Below are 7,686 nucleotides of genomic sequence, written 5' to 3'. Positions count from 1 at the left end.
GACTATCTCAATAGATGCAGAAAAAGCCTTTGACAAAATACAGCACCAATTCTTCTTAGAAAAACAATAACACTAGAGAGCATAGGAATAAATGGAGTTTTCCTTAAAATGATAATGTTTATCCTAAACTATTAGTAAGCATTATATGTAATAAGGATAAGCTAGAAGCCTTACCAATATAAACAGGGGTGAAGCAGGGCTACTGTTATTGTTTAATATTATACTAGAAATGGTAGCTATAAATATAAGAGAAGAAAAAGAAATTAAAGGAATTAGAAAAGGCAATGAGGAAACAAAATATACACTCTTTGCAGATGATATGATGTCATACTTAGAAAATCCCAGAGAATCAACTAAAAAGCTATAAGAAATTATTAACGAGTTTAGCAAAATTGCAGGATACAAAATAAACTCACATAAATAATCAACATTTCTACATATTACCAATAAGATCCAGCAGCAAGAGATAAAAAGAGAAATTCCATTTAAAGTTACTGTAGACATTATAAGATACTTGGGAGTCTACCTGCCAAGACAAATTCAGGAACTATATGAACACAATAGCAAAACACTTTTCACACAAATAAAATCAGATTTAAGCAACTGGAAAAAATTAATTATTCATGGGTAGGCTAAGCCAATATAACAAAAGTGATGGTTCTATCTAAATTAATTTATTTATTAAGTGCCATACCAATGAAACTGTCAAAAATTATTTTATAGAGCTAGAAAAAAATAATAGCAAAATTCATTTGGAAGAACAAAAACTCAATGATATCAATGGAATTAAAGAAAAAAATGGGAAAGAAGGTGATCTATTAGTACCAGATCTAATATGGTATTGGCTAAGAAATAGAATGATGGATCAGTAGGATAGATTAGGTGCAAATTAGATAGTAGTAAATAACCATAGTAATCCAGTATGTGATAAGGCCTAAGATCCTAGCTTTTGGGACAAAAACTCATTATCTGACAAAAATTGCTGGGAAAATGAGAAAACAGTAAGGAAAAAACTAGGTATAGACCAACATCTCATATCATATATCAAGATAAGATCAAAATGGGTACATCATTTACACCAGGGGTGGGAAATCTGTGGCCTCAAGGTTACATGTGGTCCTTTAGGTTCTCAAGTGTGGCCCTTCAACTGAATCCAAACTTCACAGAACTAATCCCCTTAATAAAAGAATTTGTTCTGTAAAATTTGGACTCAGTCAAAAGCCTACACCCAGGGACTTCGAAAGCCATATGTGGGCCTCAAGACCACAAGTCCCCCACCCCTGATTTACACATAAACTTTGATACCATAAGCAAAGTAAGAGAGCATGGAATGGTTTATCTGTCAGGTTTATAGATAAAGGAAGAATTTTGGAGCAAAGAAGATATAGAGAGCATTATGAAATGTAAAATAAATAAAATTTTGATTATATAAGATGAAAAAGTTTTTGCACAAACAAAACCAATGTAACTAAAATTATAAGGAAAGCAGAAAATTGGGGGAAATTTTTGCAAGTATCTCTGATGAAGGCCTCATTTCTCAAATGTATAGAGAACTGAGTCAAATTTATAAAAATTCATGTCATTTTCTAATTGATAAATGGTCAATGGACATTAACAGGCAGCTTTGAGACAAAGAAATAAAAGCTATCTATAATCATATGAAAAATGCTCTAAATCATTATTGATCAGATAAATGCAAATAAAGCAACTCTGAGGTACCACCTCACACCCATCAAAGTGGCTAATATGATAAAAAAGGAAAATATTGGAAGTTGGAGGGGATGTGGGAAAACTGCCACACTAATGCACTGTTGGTGGAGCTGCAAACTGATCCAAGCATCCTGGAGAGCAATTTGGAACTATGCCCATAAAACTCTGCATACCCTTTGGTCCAGCAATAACATTGCTATATCTATACCTCAAAGACAAAGAAAAAAGGGAAAAGGACCTATTTGTACGAAAACTATACAGCTCTTTTTATGGTGGCTAAGAATTGAAAATCAAAAGGATGCCCATCAATCAGGGGGAATGGCTAAACAGGCTATAATAAATGATTATGATAGAATATTATTGTGCTATAAGAAATGATTTCAGATGATTTCAGATAAACCTGGAAGAACTTGCATGAACTGATGCTGAGTAAAGTGACAAGAACCAGGAGAATGTTGTACACAGTAACAGCAACATAGTGCCATGAAGAATTGTGAATGACTTAACTATTCTCAGCAATAAAATCATTCAAGACAATCCCAAAGGACTATTGATGAAACACACTATCTACCTCCAGAGAAAGAACTGATATTGATTGAATACAGACTGAAGCATGCTATTTTCACATTCTTTTTTATTCTTTTATTGGAGTCTTCTTGTACAAAATAATTAATTTGGAAATTTTTTTTTGCTTCCTTCAAATTTACAGTAAATGGAGAAAGTCCTGGTCCATTGGAGGAAGAGCTGAGGAGCTGAGAACTGGTGCACACAATCTACACAATCTACATAGTGGAGGAAGGTGTAGCTTGAATTGGACCATGGGGGGAGGGATTTCAGCATCACAATCACATGGGAGGGGGAGGGGTAAACCAGATTTGTGTAGCCTTATCCCAGATCTGTATGTAAGGGAGTCAGAGGGCCACATGAAGGGCTTTGTTTTTGGCTTGGATGATGTCCAGGAATTCAGGCTTAAGGGAAGCTCCACCCACCAGGAAGCCATCCACATCAGGGTGGCATGCCAGATCCTTACAGTTGGCCCCTGTCACAGAACCTCCATAAATGATCCTGGTAGATTGTGATACAGGTTCTGAGACTTGGGTCTTAAGCCATCACCAAAGCTTCTCATGTACTTCCTGGGCCTACTGGGGCATAGCTGTCTTGCTGGTACCAATAGCCCAGACTGGTTCATAGGCTAGGACAACTTTGCACCAGTCATTCACGTTATCTGCAATGGCCTTGGTCTGGTCAAAAACAACCTTCTCAATGATTCAAGCTTCCCTCTCATCCAACTTCTCACCAATACAGGCAATCACTCCTAGGCCTTCTGATAGAGCATGAGCTACCTTCTGCCCAATGAGCTCATCTGATTCCCCAAAGATATGTCTCCTTTCAGAATGTCCCAAGATCACCCAGTTGGCCCCACAGTCCTTAACCATGGCAGGGCTGATCTCCCCAGTAAATGCATCCTTGGTCACTTTGTAGCAGTTCTGAGCAGCTACACAAATTTTGGATCCAATTTCAGATGAACAAAGTCAACGTAGATAGCAGGGGCTCCACATACCACTTTGGTGTTGGCAGGCATATTGGTCCCATTGATCAAGGTGATGAGCTCCCCCAGATGCGTGTTGTCCTCATTCATCTTCCAATTGCTCCCAATGAAGAACTTCCGTGATGCCATGGCCTGTCGGTAACAGGCAGTGACTCCAGAGAAGATTGAAGGTCAGCAGTAGAGCACCAATTTGGAAAGGTTTTGCATAATTGTACATGCATAACCTATATCTGATTGCTTACCATCTTAGGGATGGTGGAGCGAAGGGCAGGGAGGGATGGAATTTGGAACTCAAAATTTTAAATAAAAATGTTAAGGAAAATAAAAAAGAAGAAAATTTAAAAAAAAACCAACCTTGAGATATTGGACATCTTGAATTGAATGTCTTGCTATCAGCATTTTCAAAACTGCATTCATCAACTTCTCCCCTCTTCCCTCTCCCATTCCCTCTTTTCTTCTTAACTTTCTTGCTATTCTCAAGAGCATTGTCATCCTTCCAGGAATCCAGGCTGCAACCAAAGTTACCTTAACACATCATTTTCTTCCCTCCCCACTCCACATCCAATCTGTTGCCAAGTATTGTGGATTTTACCTTCACATCTTTTATGTGTATCTCCTTCTGTCCTCTGACAGTCCTTTTAGGCTAAGGCCTTTTCTGGTTCCCTCTTTGAGTGAGGTAACACCCATTCAGTGAATAGGCCTTTTAAAGAAGTGAGTCAAGGGATGGCCTCTTTAATTTAAAAAAATAATCAAACTGTGAGCCAGGAGGGCCCAAAATATAGCCATTAAGTGGTGCTTGGGAAGACCTATTGTGGTCCAATCTATAAGCTCCAGAGTGAAATGGTTTTAAGGTTTAGTCTTTGAGAAAACAGAAAAAGAGGAAGGAAGGAAGGAAGTAAGAAAGAAAAAGAAAGAGAGAGAGAGAGAGAGAGAGGAAGGTAAGAAGGTAGGAAGGTAGGATGGTAGGAAGGTAGGAAGGAAAGAAGGAATCTAGCCAGTAAACCCCAAGCTAACCAGCAGCTTCTAGCCATCAAAATTTATCTTCCTTTGGAGAGGAGAATGAGAGGGAGAGGGAGAGGATGAGCTGAGTTACCTAACTGGCTGGGTCCCCATTCAGGCAGCTCAGACTACTCAACAGGTTGTATTTGTCTTTTGTTTTCTAAGAAGACCATGACATCAGGGAAATGATGACTTGACTTACAGTTGACTTTGATTTGAGTGAGGGAGGGTTGTACACGGCTGGTGACCACCCTCACTTCCTCCTCCATGGCAATCTGTGTCCAGTGGCCAGATATTCATCAGGATGACTGGAGATGGCCCAGGATGCAATGGAGACCAGTCTTTCTGATGAATATCAGGCCACTGGACCCAGATGGCCCTGGAGGAGAAAGTGAGGCTGGTGACTTTGCACAGCCCTCCCTCACTCAAATCAAAGTCAACTGCAAATCATGTCATCATTTCCCTGATATCACGGTCCTCTTCGAAAATGAAGGACAATCACTACCTCTGAAAGTACCACCAGAACTGTTGCTATACTAGTTTGTCTTTCTATCTCAATTCTCTTCCCTCCATATAGCCCATCCTCCACTCAGCAATCAGAGTGATTTGCCTAAAAGCTCAATTCTGACTATTTCACCCCACCCCTCATTCAATAAACTCAACTGGCTCCCTATTACTTCCAGGAACAAATGTAAAATTATCTGTTTGGCTTTTAAAGACCTCCATAATATAACCCCTTCCTCCTTCTTTAGTCCTCTAATGCTTTACTCATTTCCATGTCCTTTGTGATACAATGACACTGTCTTCCTGGCTGTTCCTGGAAAAAAAGGCATTCCATTTTATGACTTCATGAAATTTCAGTGGCTGTCCTCCATGCCTGGAATGCTCTTCCTCATCATCTCTGCTTCCTGGCTTGGCTTTCTTCAGGTTTCAGTGAATCTCACTTTCTTTGAGAAGCTTTTCCTGGTCCCCTTAATGCTAGTGCCTTCCCTGTAAGATCATCTCCTATTTGTAATACACACACACACACACACACACAGAGAGAGTGAGAGAGAGAGAGAGAGAGAGAGAGAGAGAGAGAGAAGAGAGATACACACACATATATATGTGTATGCATATTTGTATGTATCTTTTTAAATAGTCATTTGCATGTTGCACCCCTGTTAGAATTTGAGCTTCTTAAGGACAGACCTTTTTTGGTAACCCTAGTACTCAGCACAGTGCCTGACACATAGTAACTATTTAATAAATGTTTGTTGACTAGCTATATGAATACAACAAGAACTTTACTTAAATGCAAATTATTAGGAGGATGTTAACTGCTAATTATTGTACCACACTTGTATAATAAAATGTTAATATTTCTGTAAGGAAAGGGGGATATGATTCCCTCCAACCAACTTAGTTGAGGAAGCTACAGGATTTGTCACAGATAATAAATTTTAATGTAATCACAAAATTGTGTAAAATTGCGGCCAGATCTGATTCTTTTGCGAAGTGATAACTTCTCTCAGATGGAACTAAAGGAAGAAACTTCATTGAATATAAGAAAGTTGGACATGCTTTTTCAGGGCTTTAACTAGCTAAGCTGTCTAGAGAGATTTTGGAGAATGAAATGGCAAACCACTCAGTATCCTTGCCAAGAAAATCCCATTGGGGTCATGAAGAGTCAGACATGACTGAAAATGACTGAACAACTAGTGAGATTTCCAAGCCATGAGTACAGGTTCTAGACCATTTTGTTGAAGAGATCCCTGAATGTGGGAGCAGGATGTTTCTCTCTCCTACCCCCTTACCCACAAATGTCCATGGAGTCTAGCAGTGATTTTCCCTGAAAGGTTTTCCATCCAGTCGTTTGAGAGAATATGGGCTTGAGACAGTTCAAGGCACAATTGAAGAGACAGAGAAAGACACCCCAAATAGACAAGGCTACAAGGCTTTAAGGAGGAATGTGTTTCTAAGCATGGGGCCTTTGGAAGCAGAGGAGAGATAATCATGAACTTAAGAGAGAGCCAGATCCTGGTAATAGTGCACTGACTTAAGGAGAACATCAGATTCTAAGTGCCTAGCTAAGCAATGCTCCCTGAGGAAATGCTTCACACGGTATTTTCTATATGAGGACTCTATGAAGAAAGTACATTGGAGCCTTCAGCATCACAATTGTGTCTATTGTGTCTCCTTGCCCATATGTGTTTCCTACATGTGTGCCTCACTGCCATCACTACTAGGTTTGTGCACATTCCTCCTATAGATCTGTGTTTGTTAATAGAACAGTACACCTCAAGTGTTTTTTTGGGGGAGGGGTTGGGGGAAATGTTTCATAGTTACTGTTTTTACTATGCCATCTTAGTAAATGCTTTTGCTAGGAGCTGAGTATACTGGCTGACTGTTTTAATATGAAGAACACTAGTGGGGCTAGTGAGTAGAGTGAGTAGGTAAGTCCCCTCTCTGACTCCTTGTTGAAAACTAGAGGGAGCAGCCACCTTTTGAGGACCCAACTTGTGAATACAGGTGTGAGTTGAGAGAGTAAGTCAAAAGAGGAGCTTATAGATTCATTGCCATACTAATTAAATGATAAATGATAATTGAATAATTTATAGGACTAGCAAAAATAAACATAATTTATCTTGACAAAGAAAATCAAGAATTTCAAGGCAATTAGTGAAAAAAAATGTGAGAAGGAATAGGGCCTAGCAGAACCAAAAGTATACTACAAATCATGAGAGGATTATAACAGCAAGTGGTGGTGGGAATTGAGTGAACCACACTAACTCCAGCTTGTGATTCAATTCTGGAGCTAGCTCAGTTCCTTTTCTGTTCAGTTATGGATCTAGTCCAATTTCTGTCTTATGAGAAAAGTTTATTCAATTGTGGGAATCATGAGAAAACTTTATTGCATTGTTTGAACCTAGCCTTGTATGTCTGGGAAGCTGGACCTCCTCTACTTGTTCCCTAGAGACCCTTAACCAAAGGACCTAAGTTATGCTGATCAGAAACCTGGTCAAATCCAAAGACTGACTTTTCTCACAGTTATATATCTTAAGCAACCCATATGTCTTATCTGAAAATTGGCCCCATACAGGTTAATCAGTTATCATTTCCATGTTCCTTTGATTGAATACAATTACTTGGTGGGGTGGGGAGAGTGGGGCATGTCTTTTTCTGATTTCAGGAAAGGAAATGTTTGCTCTCCCTCTCCCAACTTGTAAAGTCTCTAATCTTTCTTCCAATTAGAAATCAGATTACCTAATTTTGTATCCTGGTTAATTGTCTCCTTTTAATTAATTGGTCTTATTTGATTGTTTGTAGTACATAAAAATCTGTCTCTCCTTTTATTCAGGGTCCAGTGCCAAAGTTGGGGGTGGGGTGGATCTTGGTCCCCATTTGTTATGCAAATAGCATTCATTGCTTAATAAATCAATATACTT

General features: G+C 39.0%; 1 pseudogene; it reads right to left on the bottom strand.

Annotated features, from left to right (window-relative positions):
* Positions 1–2,621: 2,621 nt before the first annotated feature.
* Positions 2,622–3,403, bottom strand: LOC118851276 (annotated as a pseudogene).
* Between the last annotated feature and the right edge of the window lie 4,283 nt (positions 3,404–7,686).

This window comes from Trichosurus vulpecula, chromosome 5 (assembly GCF_011100635.1).
Source record: "Trichosurus vulpecula isolate mTriVul1 chromosome 5, mTriVul1.pri, whole genome shotgun sequence".
Classification (NCBI taxonomy): domain Eukaryota; kingdom Metazoa; phylum Chordata; class Mammalia; order Diprotodontia; family Phalangeridae; genus Trichosurus; species Trichosurus vulpecula.
The sequence above is the reverse complement of the archived record's forward strand: the minus strand, read 5'-3'. Positions and strand labels throughout refer to the sequence as shown.